Here is a 20118-nt window from a genome sequence, read left to right on the forward strand (position 1 = left end):
CTGTTGAAGCTGAGATGCTCAGTGGCTACTGTAGATGATGACAGATAATAAAAACATTCATTAGGCTGTTTTAAGAAAGGCATCTGAAAAGTTACTGCTTATTTTCAATAAGCCCTAAGGAAACATCCTGACAAACATTTATATGGAGAATGGTCTTTGAGATCTAAGAGGATGCTTAGTCACTGTGTCCTCATGCGTTCATAAAAAGAGTAATACTTATGTGTTGCTGAATAATAGACAAATCAGAAACTCTGACTTGAAAATATTTTGATGCTAGGACAGTATTGGGATAGTTCAAGATCTGGATCTTGAACACAAATTTTGATCATGGCATATAGATTTTATCCATGCACAATCTGCTGGAAAGGGAACACAGTGGGAAGTAAGCAATCAAGTGGATTTCTAGATGATGCCAGGGGCAACTTTGTTATACAAATGATGGATGCTTTGGAGTTAATCAAAATGCTTCTGGACATGGTTCTGGCCAACCTGCTCTAGGTGGCACATTTTGAGTAGAAGAGTATGACAAGATGCCCCTTCCAAATACAATTATTCTGCAATTTTATGGTTCTGTGGGTATGACAATCACTAGTTGTGAATTTACTTCATCTAGAGTTTATAAATAAAGAATTGTCAAGGAACCAATAATCCAAGTCAATCTTGACTGTACTGACCATGAGATTGTATAGTTAATGATTGTGAAAACAATGATGAGTAGAGGTAGAAGAGTTAAGACTGCAATTCACTATGGCAAACTTGCTTAGAAAGTTGGTAGGTATGATGCCATTAGTATGCTGTCCTGAAGCATAGCCCAGGAACAATAGTCATCTTCAAGGACAACCTCATTAAAGAACAGGAATATCCTTAAGTGAAAGAAAATGAATAGGAATGATCAGAGACCAACGTGGTTCAACAAGGAAAGACTAGGTTAGGATATTTATCGAAATAGAGTATGCAATTCCAGATGACCTCATAGCTCTCTGCAACTTCCTGAGGACGGGAAAAGGAGAAGGAGGCACTGGTCTCTTCTTTCTGGTAACCAATGACAAGATGTGAGAGAATGGCACAAAGCTGCACCAGGGAAGGTTCAGACTGGACATTAAGAAAAATTTCTTTGCCATGAGGGTGGTCAAAGACTAGAAGAGGCTTCCTAGAGGGATTGCTGTTCCAAATGCCTGCCTTTGTTCAAGAGGCATTTGGGTAGTGCTCTCAATAATAAATTTAACTTCTGTTCAGCCCTGAAGTGGTCAGGTAATTGAGCTAGATCTTGGCCGATCCCTTTCAACTCAACTGTTCTGTTCTGTTCTGTTCTGTTCTGTTCTGTTCTGTTCTATTCTATTGCATTCCATTTCACTCCACTCCAGTGTCATCTAACAATGCCATGATGGAATTAGGAAGGCCAAAACTCTGCACAAGTGATTTTGATAGGCTGTATAGATGGGCTGAAATCTCATGCTCATCTGAATGGAGCAGGTTGAAAGAGAAAGGACAATATGCAAAATGTAGAGCATGCAGTAATAAATTTTCTTATTGGATATAAGGATAAAAAAGCTGGCATGAAGAGATACAAGAGGTTTCCCTGATGTGCTGTGTATCCTTCCTTCTGGGATGGAATACCTTGAGAACCTGATGTCGCTCTGATGTCAAGCCTACTTTGTGTAGGGTTCTGGATCAGATATTTTCACAGGCTCTTTCCAAAGTGAACTACTCCACTACTGTCTGACACACTTTGTTCTTATTCTTCCCTCTTTGTGTACCTATTTCCAAACTAGAAGATAGATTAGCTTATGAGAGGGAGCACTGACCTGAACCCATATGGATCTCTTTAGATATAGCAAACATGAATCCATTAGTGTTTGCTCAAAAATTGGTAGTTGCTCAGTGAAGTGAGGAAACATGATAGCACTATTCGATCTGGGGCTTTTCTTGAATACTTTATTAGACTTTGGGAGAATGTTGCCCCATTCTCTGAAGGAAATGTAATACATCTCAGGAGTTAGATTCATTCTCAGATGTATCTCTCATGCAAGCTGCATCTTCTGTATCTTCATTCCACTCAAGTAAAAGGATTTACAATTATTTTTGTAAAACCTATTATTCTGTGAGGATGAAATTACAAAACGAGGAAGGATAATGTTAAGTTTTTACATATACAAAAGAAATCATGGTAAACAACTCATGGTCATTGTCAGACAGACACATGAGATGCCACCATCTGTCCCAGCCTTTTTCTTATAATTACTTTTATCTGTTCCCTGTTGTGTTTAAAATCTACACATGACTTGAAATATACAGAGATTTCAGGACTAGGTAGCAATTGTACTTGAAAAGTGTTCAGTTTAAGAGTAACTTAGAGGACTACGATTAGTCTGCAATAATTTAAATGAAAAATGCCAGAGAAATAATAAAGATAGCATTTGATTAACATATGAACTTCTGCCCAGACCTGTCAGAGCTTCGTATGTTGTCATCATAATGCAGATATAATGGATGTGTTCTAGAATGCCATCCATCTTCCATTTGTTGTGTACTGAATTTAAAGCAAAGGTTTCTGTGTGCCATTTATTTATTTATTTATATTTTTCCTTTTATTCATTTCCCAGGCTTAATTTCCTTTGTGAGGATTTAAGTGCAAGTGGAGATGCAGAAGAAAATCCTTTGAGACCAGGAATTACGGCTCATCCCTGTGAAAAATAACAGTGCACTGAAAACGTCAGGTAGAATAGTTGGCTTTGATTAAGCAAGAAAGCTCAGAGGAGGAGAGAAGTTCAGGAAGAGTGAGGTGGTCTTTGAAAGACAGAAGCAGGGAGAATGGTTCTCTGAAGTCTTGATGATAAGAATAAATTACGGACAGAAATTATTCTGTAAACACTGGAGCTAATGAAGGCTGCTTTAATGGGTTAGTGTATAAAGTCTGACTCATTCTGGTTTCCCAGAAAACTTATGTTCTAAGACTAGCCTTTAGCAAACATGAGGATCATGTGTGTTTAAGCCCAACTTTATCTTTCTCTGTATTTTATATATTAGATTACTTTAATCTTTAAAATTATTATATAATCTTATATGAGTTTTCAGATGTCTTAGGAAATGTGTACTTACATTGCTATTTTCCTCCCTTGTGGGTTCACTCTTCTCATAGCTACCTATTTTTGTGATATTTTAATTACAGATTTTAAATTATTCTGTCTCCCGTTGTTTGTTTGTTTGTTTGTTTGTTTGTTTGTTTGTTTGTTGGAATTGGCTAATACACTAAAAAGTTATTGAGAGAGTTATGCAAACATATGCTCATGATCTTCCAAGTCTTCTTTCCAAAACATGTGAGGGGAAAAAAAAAAGAAAGAAAGAAAGAAAAAGAAAAAGATATGTCTAATAGTCTGTTCATAACTCCTATATTTCTGCCAGTTTCACTGTCAGCCTTTGTATGTTTCTCATTACCACCCATCCAAATTTAAGCTCTGCTTCTTTAATTGTTGATATGCAGTCACAAGTTCCCATTTAGATTAATATCCATTCCTGTTGGTTTAATATTCAGTTATATTAATTCTCTGATTCTATGGTCCCTTTCACTTTTTTTTTTTTTAATCTTAAAGATGTGTCTATTTGATTCTTTTTTCCTTTTTTTTCCTCTTTTTTTTTTTAACTGATTGGGCAACATACAAATGTCTCTTTAACTGGTGTGATGTTCAAGATAAATGCAAAGATAAACCTCTAGTAAAGGAAGTAAATCTTCTGAATCACATTCTTGTTTGATGAATATGGCAGAACTCTCCTATGAAGAATGGTGCCCTCAATACATGCTTTACTTCCCAGAGAAAGTAGTGGTGGGAAGAGTGACTAATCATGTAGATAATTTGTGGGAACTCACTGAAAGACTACTCAAGCTTCATGATCTTCCACTCATTGTCTCTGTAGAATGATTCCACTCATTGTCTCTTATAATGGAAATGAAAATTCTGGCCAGGACAAGAATTCTTCAATCCTTTAGTTCTAATTTACTGACACTCAGGTGGTAGTGATGACTTCTTGCAACTGAGATGCAAAAGTTCCAGAGATATAACAATTTTTGTAAATGTTTCTTTAGTCTTTTAAAGTCACAGAATGAGAGAATGGGTAAGATCTTAAATGATCTCTGGAAGTCATCTGATCCAATCCCTATTCAAACAAGGATACCATGAGCAGGATGCCCAGGATCATGTCCAGGTGGCCCTTTTGAAGATCTTTTGAAGGAGGAGTCTTCACAACCTCACTGAGCAACCTGTGCCAGTGCTCTGTCACCCACACAATAGGGAAGTGTTTCTTCATATATAGACAGAACATCCTGTGTTCCAATTTGTGCCAATTGACTCTTGGCCTTGCACTTGGCACAACTGAAACAAACCTAACTCCATTGCCTTTGCACCCTCTCATCAGGTATTTATGAACTTCGACAAGATCCTTCCAGTCCTCTTCTTCAGGCTGAACGGTCCCAGCTCTCTGCCTTTCTTCGTAGGATTAGTGCTCCATTCCCTTCATCATTTGCTAACTCTGCATTGGGAACTTTTCAGTAGGTGCATGTAATGGTGAGTCCAGAACTGGATCCAGTACACCAGATGCAGTCTCCCCAGTACTGAGTAGATGGCTTCCAAAATCAACCACAGGAGTGTGCAGGAAGGCAAACATTTTATTATGCTTTGGCACACACTGAAGAATGCATTTGATGAGTTTTCATGTGTAGCTGATGGGCATTGTCTGTTAATTTTATAAATAATTCAGCCTTATGCAGCTGCCTGGCCATGCTCATATCATATTTGTTTGCCACAGACATACACAGTGAGCATGGCAATGTAATGTCTTTTTGCTGGACATTTTCACTTTTATTCCTAGATCAAGTTTTACCTCTTTAAATTCCTACTAAGATACTGCCTCTCAGGCATCTGTATTTTCCACAGGAATGGAGAAGATGTCATTTGTCATCGTTCATGACAGGCATGGTACTGATATCACTAAGCCTGAGGGGAATAAAAGAATAAACACTTGATAAAAGCATGATTTAAGATTAATAGTTGCCTGGTGAAGATCCATGATAAAACATCCCATAAAGACATTATTTGCCCACAGAGTAGCATTTCTTCAGCAGTAACAGATGGCTGAAACAGAGCTGAAAGAAGTCTTATTTTAAAGAATGCTTATCTTGCAGCCCTAACTCTACTCCATGCTTCTGGTGGAAAATTAGAGTCTATCATGGTGCATTCTTCAGTTAACATGAAGACAGGTCTTTTGTGAGCAGTGCTACATCTTCTCAAGGTGCTAACCATCCAAGCAGTGTAGAAATATCAACATTCTGAGCTTACATTCATAAACAGAAGCATCAAAATATTAAAAATATCTATCTTTATCTGCTGTCAGTTATAATTCTCAATGGCAGCTGCAACAGATATTTCTGCTGGGAAAAAAAAAAAAATTAAAATCTTAGCACTCTGGGCAAAAGAAAATGTCTTTAGTAACCATAGAGTGATTGCATTCACATGACTGTTTCTTGCTAGTAAATGACTGTGATTAACACTATACCAATATATATCACAATTTTGGAAATGCAAACCTCTTCTGGTTCATCTGTGTCTGTGCAGCATTATTCTCAGCAGCAACTTAGTTTATTCAAAACTCAGGAAAGGAATCAAATGTAATTGCTTTCTGTAAGTATTAACACTCATTCACTCCCACATGGAACTGAGCTGCTGCCAGAAAGTCAAAGCAGAATACAATTTTGCAGATATTAGTCACAGCCTACTTTTGTTCCTCTCCAACTTCTGGTCCTTGGAGAAACTGAGGAGCTGTTGACTACAATATCTGATGCCCTTCAAAACCTTTGGTCATGATCCAATGTCTGAGATATATTGTCTTGAATAATATTCTGTAACACCAGAGATAGGATGAAGAGAGTGAGGCAGTACAGCTGACATATTTTCATTTCAACCTGAAAAATGCCAATACAGGAATACTGTCATTTCTGTTTCTAAAAAAGGGTGGATCCAGAGCACCATCAAAAATTCTGAAACCATTTATCTCTTTCCTCCGATGACTCTTTGAAGATAACTTTGCAGATCAGTTTTGGACTAAGCAAGATGCAAAATGCTTCACTGTCTGTAGGACTACTCAATTCTTCCTAAAATTCAGTAAAAGATGCTCTTTGAGCTGGCATGTCAAGTTTTTATCCTACTCATTTCCCTGCACTGCATGCATCTGATCTCCTTGGGCCAGCCTCTTATCCCATGTAAAATCATAGAGTTATAGAATGATTGGAGTTGGAGGGAACCTTTAAAGGTCATCTAGTTCAACCCCCTGCATTGGACAGGGAGACCTACAGCTAGATCAGTTTGCTCAGAGCCTCATCCAGCATAACTGTGAATTTCTCCAGGAATGGGATATTTACCACCTCTCTGGGCAATCTCCACAAAAGGATGTGACCACATTTTAGTGAGCACCAAGCCTCTTCACTACATTTGAAATTAAGCAAGAGTGCATATGATAATAGTTTGGCTATCACACAGATCCACTGACATTTCTAGGGTTTAAGAAGTGCTTAAGCATGATTTCGTAGAATTATACAGATTGGAAAAGACCACTACAATCATCTGGTCTAACCATCAACTCATCATTACCATGCCCTCTAAGCCATGCCCGTCATTTCCACCTTCTTGATAACTCCAGGGATGGTGACCTCACCACTTCTCTGGGCATCCTGTTTCAATGGGAAGTGGTGAAATCACCATTCCTGGAGGTTTTCAGAAAGGAGAAGGTGAGGCACTGGGACATGATTTCAGTCTAGAGATGGCATGAACTAAATATTTCTTGTTCTCTAAAACAAAACTTCCACTAACTTCTACCTATACTGAGTTTTGAAGATTTATTTCTGACATGCCATAAGATGATCTGCTTCTGATTTTGTTTCTGTTCTGAGAAATACAAGTGCTGGATAAAGTAATCATTTCCATAAGCATCAACTTGGAAAAAAAGGCGATGGTGCTATCACCTTCTCTGAATTGGCTATTATCACAGAGAATTATGTGCAAATGATACATTTATATGCAGTTCACAAATGGCTCTGCTAATTCTAGCCACTCAATGTGTCCTACATATGTCCCGTATGGTGTCTGTGGGAGAAGATAAACAATTGAGCTTCTGCAAATATAGCACTAGGATCAGCATTTTGCTAAAAAATTGCTTTTTCAAGGGGTAGGAGTTCGCCTGACTATTTCAGCAAAAGCACAGAAACAGAAGAGCTGAAGATTTTGCTTTATTTGGAAGGAATCATAAACACTGGTTTACACCTAATTTAAATGCTACTGGCAAGCACGTGGTTTTTGAGTAAAATCATTTTTTATGAAGCATCAAAACGCTGCTTAGATGGTTAGATGCTAGTCAAAGAAATGATCTTTTAAAACTCTTCTTATGAAACGATGTTTAAAACAGTAAAAAAATGCTACTGAGATTTAAATCATTCTCTTACTAGTACTTGAAAATAATTTCCTTAGTCTCTATGTTAAACAAGTTTTAAAAAAATGAATTCTTGAAAGAGGAGGTTTTATTTATTTTTATTTATCTTTTGACCACTGGAGAAGTAAATGAAAATTTAAAAAATCTAAATCCAGTCTCATCTTACGCTTTTTATATACATGACTCATGCTCTCTTAAACTCTGCTTTATTACCAGTTGATTGGGAGTGGTATTATTTATTTTATCCAACTCTTGTTTTCCGCAGCTTACACAGGATGTATTGCAGAGAGGCTCCATTTAATGGAATTTTCGTTCAGGTAAAGAGAAGGAAAAGACTGTGAAAAATAACTCAGTGAATGAATGAATAAATAAATCACTTGCCTATTTGGATTTGGATGCTGTAAATAGTTTTTGCAAAATGTTTTCACTTCTAGTAATACTTCCCATCAGAAGATATTTTGGTAATCAAAAAATAATCAAAACAGAAAATTCATTTGGAAGACTCCTTCAGTGATCGTCTAGTCTATAACAGGATCAACTGGAATTACTTCTTAGCAGCACCCACCTTATGTATATCAAAAGGCAATAAAACCAAATCAAAATCCATGAGAAATGCCCAGCAGATATTCTGATTGACACTGGAATGAAACCAAATTGAGAAAAAGCATTAATTTTCAAAAGAAGTTTGGGGTTTTTTTTCCCAAAAATATAGAGGTAAAAAAAAAAATAAAAAAATCTCTTTCTTCAGCTTTGAAATACTTGTAAGTCAATACTTGTCTTCTCCATTAACTCATTTTTAGCCATAAATTTCACTTGGGACTCAGAGAACTGGAATTATTTTCCCTGTATTACTATAAAACTGCTTTGAGATATTTCTTCAAGAATGCTATCAGGCATTAAGTAGTTGCAGCACATCCCACTTTTTGATTTTTCTATTTAAGACTACGTTCACATCAGAGAAAAACAGAATTTTTCTACATTTATGACACATGTTCTTCACACAGTGAATTGTTTCACTTCAAATGACTCAACAAGAAATTTGACTTAATAGTTCTTATTCTTCAGAAGCACAGCATATTCAACCTTGATTTTGAAATTGTCAAAATTCAATTACTCTCCCATGTAATTCGTAGGTAATGGACAAGAAATCTGAATAAAAGTTATAAACAGAAACATTTAGATATATTTTATTCAGAAGAGTATTATGAAGATATCATATTTCTATGATAAAGAATCTTCTTGTATATATTACAAATTTGTTATTTTCTATCAATGCACGTAACAACTTGTTTGTAATTCAATTATGAGAGTATGCTAAAACTACATAGCAAAACTATGACATCTTTTCTGTAAAAGCAGTGATTTCACAATCTGACTTAATTTTGATTTCCAAGAACAACCGCTTTCAAGTTCCTAACAGACATATTTCTGTAACTTGGAGTCTTTTGACCAAACTTGCCAATCAGGAAAGCAATAAGCAATACTACAGCATTGTTCAGTGGGCAGTGTTCAGTCCATAATAAAACATCTACTTTAGGAATCCTATCCTGCTTAGTGCTCAGGTCTATTTTAAGTCATGTATTATTGGATGTGACCCTGTGCAGGAGTTTCTGATACAGTAATGCATCTCAGACAACATAAGCTTCTCTTATGTGGGCAATTATATTAAATCCACTTTGTTACGAGATTAATGTAACCTAGCATTGTAGGTTTTGTGCATATTTGATAGCAATCACGTTGACCTCAAAATATTTAATGTAAGGACACATTAAGTATGCATCTTCTTTGATTTTTGCAGTTAAGCTTGCAAATTGCAAGACCAACTCAGCTAAGAATTTCAGGAATTAACACAAAAATTGTGGCTGTACTTTGCAATGAAGGATATTGCGGCCTTTTCCTGCCTATATTATTTTCTGATCCCATACATTGTGCTTCTTGGTCTTCCTAACGAACCCTCCCAAGAATAAGTCCTGTATTTCTTTATAGGGTCAGATTTTATTAGCAGTAACAGGCGGAAAATCAGGATGCTGGGATAATAGATTTTCTATGTGGGGATCTTTTTGCATATTAGGAAAGCTCTAAAGACATTGAGGAGAGGCAAAGGTTAAGAGATAGGAAACATTTCACATACTCTACATCTGCAGACGTTTTATGTTCCTTCTGTGCAGCTAAAGAGTTCAGGCTGCAATATTTGCAAGATATACAGTAAATGTTTGGATATTCATTTAAATTTATCTTAAGTACCCAGGAGGACAGATGCTGTTGAATTGAAAATACACAAGTATTCATTTATATTTATTTAAAATGTATGTATTTTAAGTTTTTCTTTATAATTTCAGACATTTATTTTATTTCTCTGCTAAGCAGCACACAAGCAAACATGAGAGCACAGTCATATACCCCTGACAGCTGGCTTTCAAGATGTATTTTGAAGCCATTGAGTTGATGCTCACAGCTTGGTCCTTGAGGATCACTTTCTCATCCATATTCACCAGATGTAATTCAAAGAAACATATAAGGTTAAAGAGGAAAAACTATCTTTGCTGTTACAGAGAGAGGAAAATGCCTCTCACTCATTTCACTGACTAAAAGGCATTTGTTCCCTAATGCTATTTTCATGTCTGGTAAAACACATATTTATCAGAGTTTAAACCAATGTAAGTACAAGAAATCAGCAGGAATCCCATTTAACCTCATTTACTGGCACTCTCAATAGAGGTATTAGACATATCAAGTGCTAATGAATTATTTAAGATTGCACTAGATATTAAATGCTTTGAATTGTAGGCAAACAGCCAAATAAATGTATTTAAGAATTTTTATCTTCTAATAGGAGCCCCAGGACATTTTAGCTAACAAATGAGTGTGTCCCCACAGATCAACTGTTTATATAGCAGAATCCCTCTCTGAAGCTAAAATTGGGCTTCCCAGGAAAGAAATGGCATCCTGGAGAAAGAAGCAGTGCTATAAGATATCTGGAAACACAGATGCTTTCAGATATGTCCAAACCTGCTGTGTACTTTTGTCAGAGATTTAACCTCTCTGCTCCTGGAGACGATAAAAGAGCAGTGACAGAATGGCAGTTTGCATGAGCTGGAAGATAACAAGGTCTTAACAAACCATCAGGGACAGAAGAAACACATGTTAGAGCTGTCAGCTGGAATCCACGACTGCATCTTTTTGAAGCTCTCAATAACTAGCTCCAGGTCAAAGAGATGACCACTCAGCAGAAGTTTATATTCTGGATCTGACTGTACTGAAGCCATGCCATAGGCATGAAACTGCTCTGTAGGCACTGGCAGATTTGCAGGTGTTATAGTTGGTGATGAAATGTTGCTGTGTAACCTCAGAAATAGTACGGCTGGAACTCTATTTGGATCCAGTAAGTAGAGATGTTAACCACATTCATTTGTATAGTTTTGCAAGAAAAAATCTCTTCAATTCACATTTCTATCCTCAATAATAAAACAATACACAGTCCTGAAGAAAACAGATCAGAAATAGATTCAAATGTCAGGAAAAGAAACGAAGAGATCGACACAGGCAAAACAAACAAGCAAACAAACAAATTCCAGCAGAAGAAAATCCAAGAAGGGAAGATATGGAAGAATAGAAAATACTTTGAAGAGTTTGGTCAGAGTGAACCATCACTGATTTATTCAGTCCACAATTTAGGAGGATCCTGATTCATTAAGATGTCTTTTCTAATGAAAAGTGATTTAGCAATACATCTGTGACTTTTCAAATTCCTTTCTTGTGTCTGAATGCTTACTGGCACAGTATCACAAAGCAGAAAAGAGTCTTTAAATGGGAGGTAAATCAAAGGCAGAGTCCTTCTGATCATAGGTGTCGGATTTGTTTTCCTAACAGTTCGGTGTACTAACGATTTCAGAGTCTGAGGATTATGATATGAGTCTTCGAGAATATAACTAACAATCTAGAAAATAAGTCAGTGAGATAGAAAGGAAGTAAAATCGTAAGTAACCATTTTTTTCTGAGCATTAGATACGTTGTAATATAAATAATGAGAAAAGACAAGTACGTCCCAGTGCTGAGGTCCATTAGGAAAGGGATTACATTTCCTTGGGCTGGGCAGGAAGGTTCAGAAGTCATCGAGTCTATTAACCCCGTATAGGTTACGTTTCTGAGAGCATACAGTAAAATACTGCTCTTATCAGAGTTTGGGTCCTAGGATTCAGTCCTACCCCTGAAAAACCTACTGGCTCAGTTTTCCTTGATTTGAGAAGACCGTGGTTGATCAAATAGATGTTTTTAGGTCTGTTTGTGATTCAACTTTTCTACATTTGGTGTTGCTAGACGTTTTGATTGTTTTTCAGGCAATTAAAAGCACACTGTAGGAACAAATGTCTGTGCACGTGCTTATTCTCCCAATTGTGCTGGCACTAGAGTCTCATAGAAGCAATAGCTTTCAGACAGGCACTTACATTAAGCACCATGTTGACATTAAAAAAAGTGGGAAAAGTGCCCTATAGACTATTCCCCTTCCGATACTTCTCCCAACAGAAGGTAACATTTACTCCTCAGCTCAAGAGAAATTACCATATTAATTATTCAAAATACTTAATGCCATCACATAGGAATGAATTTACCAGATGCAATCAAGAGCCAGACACAAGAAATCAATGGAGTTTAAAAGTCCTCAGATCTTCATGAATAATTAACTGTGCACTCTTCTGAAGTGCAGGTAGTGGAGAGTGTATGAATTGCCTGAGGGGGGAAGAGATGAGGTCAGTACGAATTGCTGTTCTAACCAAAAGTGAATTCTCCCTTCTTCAAAAATCTGTTTCTAAGAAAATGTCAATACTCAAGGGAGCATTCCATGGAGTTAATATGATAGACTGCCAAAGAGCTCTGAGAATGGATGCAGCTATGCAAATCAACTGTGCTTTGGACCAGAGGATTTAATATACCGTGTTCTGGTAAGTGCACAGTGATCCACATGGGAGTTGGAACTAGACATTCTTTAAGGTCCCTTCCAACCTAAGCCGTTCTATGATTCTATGCCACTGACACCAACATAATCAAGCCTTTTTCCTCCCTCCCTCCCTTCTTTGAGTTCCTTTACAATAAGTGTAGTGAAGCACTGGCATAGATTGTCCAGAGAGGTGGTGGATGCCCCATTCCTGGAGAAATTTAAGATCAGGTTGGAGGGGTTCTGAGCAATCTGATCTAACTGTTGGTACCCCTCTTCACTGCAGGGGAGTTGGACTAGATGACCTTTAAGGGACCCTTACAGTTCAAAGGATTCTATAATTCTATGGTATTCAGACTAGGAAATGTTTTTCTTTCAGTAGATTGAGGATAGGTAGTTTTGCAGCTGAATGGTTAATGAATTGCATTAACAAAAACCTGCCTTTGACCTCAGCTTGCCTTGGCAGTGTTGATCATCCCAATGAATACTATAAATAATTCAGATGTGGGGTGAGAAATTCAAGTTCTGACATTTCCTAACTCTGTGCTCTATTAGAAAAATATCAGCCAAAAAATGCTGTGGCTGCACTGATGGACCTCTTGTTCCATCTGGTCCAGCTCCTCCTCACTAAGGACATTCACAGTGGGCTGCTTAGGATCACATCCAGGCAGGTTGTGAAGATTCCCAAGGAGGAGACTCCACATCATCTCTGAGCACTGAGCCTGAACAAGGCTTAAATATAGATTTAAAAATATATATGTATTATTTTTTAATCCAATCTTCTTCTGCTCTTGCTTGTCTACTCATCGCTGAAAATGACAGTAAACCATTTTTGCCTCAAGCCAAGGAGAAAGCAAAAAATTAAACAGGAGAAACAAGAGTGTGTGAGACTAAAGTTGATAGGAGTGCCATGCTCTCAGGCTGACTTACTGTAAGGTGTTATATCATTTCAAACTGCATCAGGAATATAGTCCTTTAAGATCAGCTGGTGGGGCAGTGTCTTCAAAACATTTTAAAAACAGAAAATGTCCAGAGATCAGAAATGGAGGAAAACTTCAGACAAAAAACAGTCTTTCTTTTCAATAAACATGTGAATATGAAATGAAAAGGGCCTAAGCCAGAAAGGTCGACATGATAGGATGAGCTGGAATAGTGTGAGTTAGAGATAACTCAGTGATGAGATTTTCTACATTCACAATTGCTAGTGGGTTCCAAGAAAGCTTTACTTGGGTTCTTAAATCTGAGAATGCGTAACTGTATTAAAATCAAAGGAATTCTTTTGCTGTGCTCATTGTACATAATGTTTACACTGTACCTGTACTGATATATTGTATTTGGGGATATTTCATTCCTTCTAATCTTCCACTGTGTTCTGCGGAATGTACATGAAGGTCTGAGTTCTCCAAGCCCTATGTAGCAACAGCAGAAAAAGTGAAAATCTTTTCCCTTTCCAGGTAAGCCATGGCATTTGTGACAGAGCTGAAAATAGTCAACATTTTTTTGCATGAACAACAATTGACTTTTCATTTTTCTAAGGAAGAGAATCAATTTTATGTGAAAATGCATCAGATTTTTCCTCAGACAAAATACAGCCTCTAAGAACAATTTTGAATCAATCTGAAATGTCCTCTTTTGTCAAGTGATTACAGGCAGGAAAAAAAATGATGGCTTTCTGATCTATTCTTGGGATTGTTTTTTGCAAGAGTCTCTGATGAAGTGAAAGGGATGTGGGTCATGATTTGTTAGCACAATAGCATCACAAAATCTGAATTGGGTGTTTTTGTGCTGAGTGACATAGAAAAATGCTAAAGGATCAGCTGGGTATCTACATTTTCTCTTTCTGAATGCTGTTCTCTATAGTGTGATAGACTTAATCCCAGTCTTGCTAAGAAAGTAAAGAAAATGGAAATGATTATATGGATATTATTTTTCATAATACATAGTTATTTGTAGTTTAACAGAACCTTTTCTACTAGGTCAGGATGAATGAATATTTATTATTAATAACAGAACAGTAAAGCAGAACAATAATAATATCTCCAATTATTGTAATAATAATAATTCAGCAAGTGGTAATAAACACTGAGATGTGACCCATGGCTCAGGGAGTCCATGAGCTGCAAATCACTGGAGTTTGAGAGAGTTTTATGAAGAAATACTGCTGCATACTTGCCATCCACTGGGCATCTATGTTAGATGAACATTTGGGTTGATCTGATTATGCTATGTTTTATGTACATGTTTAAATCTCAACACTAGCTTTATCTTATCAATCCTAGCTTACAGGTTGCCTGACAGATCCGGCTTTGCTGTTTTTATTTTACGTATTTTTATGACACCTCAGATATTTGGACATGGCCTAGAATTTTATATTGCACAAGTTATGAATGCTATAAAGTACTGTGTCCAAAGTATTGTACTATTCTGGGATGACCTTTGTGAAATACAAGCTCTCAGGTAAAAGTTTACCTTTTGGATACCTGAAGACACAGGTAGAAGCAAGAAGTAACTGGACAGTCATATCATGATTCAAGATTGGGGTGTTGAGCATCAGGTCTCTCAGATAATAAAATTATCGATATTCTTCCGCTGATGCTTGATGATGAATTCACTGCTCGGAGAAATTCATTCTTCTGGGAAATGATTAGAGAAATCACATCTCATTGTTTTATCTGCTCAGCCCTGCAGAGACTTCCATTTCCCACCAGCCATTCAGTGAATTCAATTAATTCTAGTGTAAATACAGTAAGACTAAAGGAATACTTGTGTACTCCTGCCTGTTGATGGGTTCATACCTCTTATCTGGCCCATGAGAATGGTAGCATCGTTGAGTAAACTTAATAGCCTTGAAATGTATTGTTCTTTCCAAAGAACTGTAATTGTTTTTCAGGTAAAGTATCACAACTAAAAATATTTTATTGCCCTGTGTATAAGAATAGAGACTGTCAGTGAAACAAGATTTCCATAGCAAATTCTTCTGTTCCATTCCCATATGAATAACCTAATAATTATAAGTAATATGATGCCACAAAGGGAGGCCCACCAAGGGTTTATGGCTTTGTTACTGACATGCAGAAAGAGGAAAGCCAGAATCTGTTTCTGTGAGATGATTCAAGAAACACAACTACTAGAGAGGAAAAAAAAAAAAAAAAAAAAAAAAAAGCTGCAAGACCAATCTGACAATCAAACTACATATAACCTGAAATAAAGTCAGTAAAATGTGAAAAACTTAGAGATAAAATGAGATCATTTAGCAAGAAACACCATGGGAAAAAGGAAGCTTCTGTGAGTGTGCCATTAAGTAAGCACAACAGAAGTATTCAGAATGCTAAAATCACTCTGTGGCATGGAGAAACTGTCAGCAGATATCGTGAGGAAAGCAAGAGTCTTGTCTTTTATGTGTTACCAGTCTTCACAAAAAAAAAGCCAACTGAGCAGTAATTAGTCCAAGAAATACCAACATGAAAAATTCTACACTCAGATTTTGATAGGAAAAGAACCATGGATACAAGCCAAATAATTTAATTAAAATCAATTGGGCATGTTAAATTTCATCATACATATTTAAGCAATTTGTTGATGTCATTTCAAATCTTCAAGATGTTCTGTAAGAAAAGGAACATGGAAAGAAAACATCACCAAGCATGTTTTTGTAAAGGTGAACAGGAAAAAAAGAGACAAGAACTAAAACAAAACAAAACAAAGCAAAAAACATGGAGATGAAGCTTCAGTTTCTATAAAAATTCCAATAAAAATAAAACTGAACAGACAATGTCTAAAAAAACAGGATGACAAAGAAATGGATTTGTCAAGAACAAACAAATGTAGTTTCCTTGCATGGCAAGATAAGAGCATTATGGAGCACTGTGAAGGGGGGAAAAGCCTCCAGTACTTGTCTTCAGTGGAGCTTTATAACACTATGACATGACATTCCCATCACTGAGCTAGAGAAACATGGCCTAAACAAAATTACTCTAAGGGAAGGCAAACCAGGCTAAAACCTGTGTCCAGAGAGCAGGGCAAAGTCACACTGAGAAAAAGATTGTTTTATCAGATAGAGTTCTTGAGAGATTTGTGCTGGATACAGCTCAGTGCGGCCATAAATATACTGAATAGTGAAATCAAGTGTAGGGTTATTAATTACTGACGTGGGAAGGACTGGTGTGGGAAGGACTTAATATGTTGTAAGACAGAGTGGTTAGTTAAAACGATCTAGACAAATGTGAGAAAAAATGATGTGAAAAGAGTGGCTGCATATTTTCCTAGATCAGCACATATCCTCAATTTTGATAAAACTAATTACCAAAATGCAGCCTAGAGGATACCTGGTAAGGTAGCAGTTTTGCTGAAAAGGACCTGGGAATTATGGTAGATCCGTGGCCAAATGCAAGAGAAAAACTTAATGCTCTGGCAAAATTGGAAAGTAAATTACGAGGATATGTGAGAAGAAACTTGCGAAAAAGTGACTTTCTGTTTTGTTGAACATCATTAAAACACTGGCTCCAGTTGCAAGTTTTTCCTCTACAATAGATATCAACAGTTTGATTAAGTAGCAATGCACTGAATAGTGGGAAACAGATCACTAGTGTAGATTACATAATTTTTACACAGAGAAACCTGGAAGGTCACTTGTGAGGGTTGCCAAATCCTGTAGCTCAATAGAGATGTCTCCAGGACCAGCCAGTAGCAAAGCTGAGCATGTATTCCCAGCAGGCAATGCACAGAGAAGTTGCAATTCATAGATTCATATATGCATGGCTAGCCACACAGATCCTAACATTAAGGCAGCTCTTGACTCTCATTAACACAGGCAGGACCAACAGCATTATGCTGTTCCCATCTCTTGGCACCTCAGCCTGTGAGGTGACCCTCTCCATTGACCCACTGGATTGGTGTTACTCCTGTCCATGGAGGTTGAGGTTCTTCTGGAATTCTCTGGAGAACTATGGATCCACAAGCATGGATTTATATCCAGCAGGATCTCTTGGGCTCCCCACTGTGCTTGTTCCTCTGGGCTCATTTGTACATGGAGAGATGGACTTCTCTTATGGGAGAGCAGGCAGGGCAACATGGTTTTTTAGGGTCATCCATGCTCAATTGGTCTGCCATGGTGCCTAGTGGGTGTTATAGTCTTATGACCTGAAAGTGCTGACTAAATGTGTATTTGAGCTTATGCGTCACTCTGAATGGAGCTGAAAATAAGTACTTACACAGAAAAAAGAATATAAGCTTTTCCACTTAATTTTGGAAACACTGAGTTAAAAAAAGGGCTTGAATCACCACCTGCTATTGAATGCGCAGATGTTGAAAACAGCTGGCAAGCCACTATCCTTATGTTTGTACTGGAGTCTCAAGCAACTGTAATTTCACATCTTGCACAACTTAAGCTTGTGTTAAGATACAGATGAAGATCATTGTCTGTGCTTGACACGTTCCCTCTGTCCTTTCGTATACAAGCTCCTGCTCGTATTGATAGGACACGTGATGTCAGCAACTTGTATCACTGAGGGATTTCTCCACCCTTTCTCAAGAGGCCAGTTTGTTGTCTGGTTGCATGCAATGTCAGAGCACAGTGTGAGCTATCTTTTGATTTGCTTCTCAAGGACAGGAAGGCTTGCCTAACAAAACAGTCCTCCCTGAGCTAATCCAGCAGCTGTTTAATGTGCTTAAATATATACGAATTTGCAAGGAGCTGACAAAGCAACACACCAGGCTCAACCCTGGCAAAGAGACTCAGCGTCCTTATCAACAAAGGAGCCAAGTCAGGAGAAATTCCTGGGCCAGACTGTCCCACTGAGCATCATCTCAAACTGCTTTGACTTCAAGAACAGATAATTGCTCAGCATAGTAAAGGCAGCTTGTCACTGTGCCTCTATTAAGAAATATGTACTGGAGTGTAGAGAGAACTGAAAAGTGAAACGATTCCTTCGGTGTGCTTGAAAAGAAACACTAAAGCTCTCAGCAGAGCAGAGAGAGAAGCCAGGCTCCTGGATGCAAACTTCAGCAAGAGGAAGTGTGCTGGGAAGGGCAGTCAAATCCATCTAAGTTATACTTGGCATTTTCTTGGCTCTGCACTCTGGCTCTCAGGTCTATTGGTTTTAATTTACCATCAGTGACATTGACCCTTAGGTTGTGTTTTCTTCCGATGTCTCTTGCTTCCATAGGAATAAAGTTCAAACTTCACAATTCAAGTGTCATGAATTGGAAGAGAATCTCATTAATTACTGCCACTGCAACTGTCAATTCTTCATTCTTATCTTCATGGTCTCTACAATCCCTTGACCTTTCTTGTGCAGCAAGTTTCTGACACACAAAACTATCTCAAGGTACTCAAATCCATATCAGCCAGTCAGTGAAGTTCCTCAATACCACTTCTGCTGTAACCATATTCATGTCTAATTACTTTAATTCTTAGAATTCTTACTAATTCTTACAAGGCAGTCTGGCTTCGCTAGGAAATCATCATCCTGGGAAATTCATCTGCTTTTGCTATCAGTGTGTTATATGGGCAAATAATTTTCCCTAGAGTGTTTGTTATGAAGTAACTCTTGGACATATTTGGGAATTAATCAAGAGTGGGGGAAGAAAATGCACAGTAAGAGAAAGAATACAGTGGATTTGAATGGAAGGACTCAGAGAGTGCCTCTCAACTTCACATAACATTCTGCAGAATTGTTGGTTTGAAAATTCTGCTCTCTCCAGAGCACTGTGGAGGGGTTGCAGTATGGTATATTCATTTGTGAAAGAAAAGATCACCTAACAGAGTAATAAATAAAAGTAAAATGTGCATGCAATAAAAGAAAAACTATCCATCATTACACTTGACTGAAATGTTGAGCTCTTTGGATACACAAAGGTCAGCCTTGATTTGATTCATGAAGATTTATTTATATAGAGATTCTGTTGTGTTCAAAACAAAACAAAAATTGTGAGGATGTAGCTGAATAGCAGTTGGGGATTAACAACTCTCTTTGGCTGAGTGAGAGAGAGGAATCAACTACGAATATTTAGTTAATTTAATTGTTTATATTAGGTTTTCAAACAAAAATTGTTGTACAAAATGTATGCCTGCATCCAGTTATCGAAGAGGATGGAAAGAACAGTGTAGGAGTGCTGCAAAATACTCAGAGAACCATGTGAGGTTGTTGTGACCTCTCCAAACAGTGGTATTTGAATTGCCTTCAAACAGGGGGCACAGAACTAGTCAGAAGACAGTGCTCTCACTTTGCCGTATTATCTGTGGATGCTAAATCTCTTGATGTTTTCTTTCACTGAAAAACAAAACCACAGTTGCATCTGAGAGAAAAATCCTCTGCTCTAATCTGCTCTCTGCAAGATAAGATACCCTCCTGGCTGCTGCAGCACATGCTCAGGTTACTGTTCTTTCTCTTGAAGAGGAAAACATGTAATCGCAGAAAGCAATTTCAGTTTTTGGACATCCTCTAGTATCATAGAATCACAGAATGGCTTAGATTGGAAGCAATCTCAAAGATCAAGTTACAAGCTGCTTCTTTGGGCAGAGTTGATGACCAGTGACTCATCTAACCTGGTCCTGAATGCCTCCTGAGATCAGACACAGCCTCTCTGGGCAACCTGTGCCAGCAGCTCACCACCCTCTGAGTGAAAATTTTTTCCTTACATCTAATCTAAATTTTGCTTATGTCTAAAGCCATTCCCTCTTGTCCTATCACTATTAAAACATGTAAAAAATC

Source organism: Tetrao urogallus, assembly GCF_951394365.1.
Source record: "Tetrao urogallus genome assembly, chromosome: 3".
Lineage (NCBI taxonomy): Eukaryota > Metazoa > Chordata > Aves > Galliformes > Phasianidae > Tetrao > Tetrao urogallus.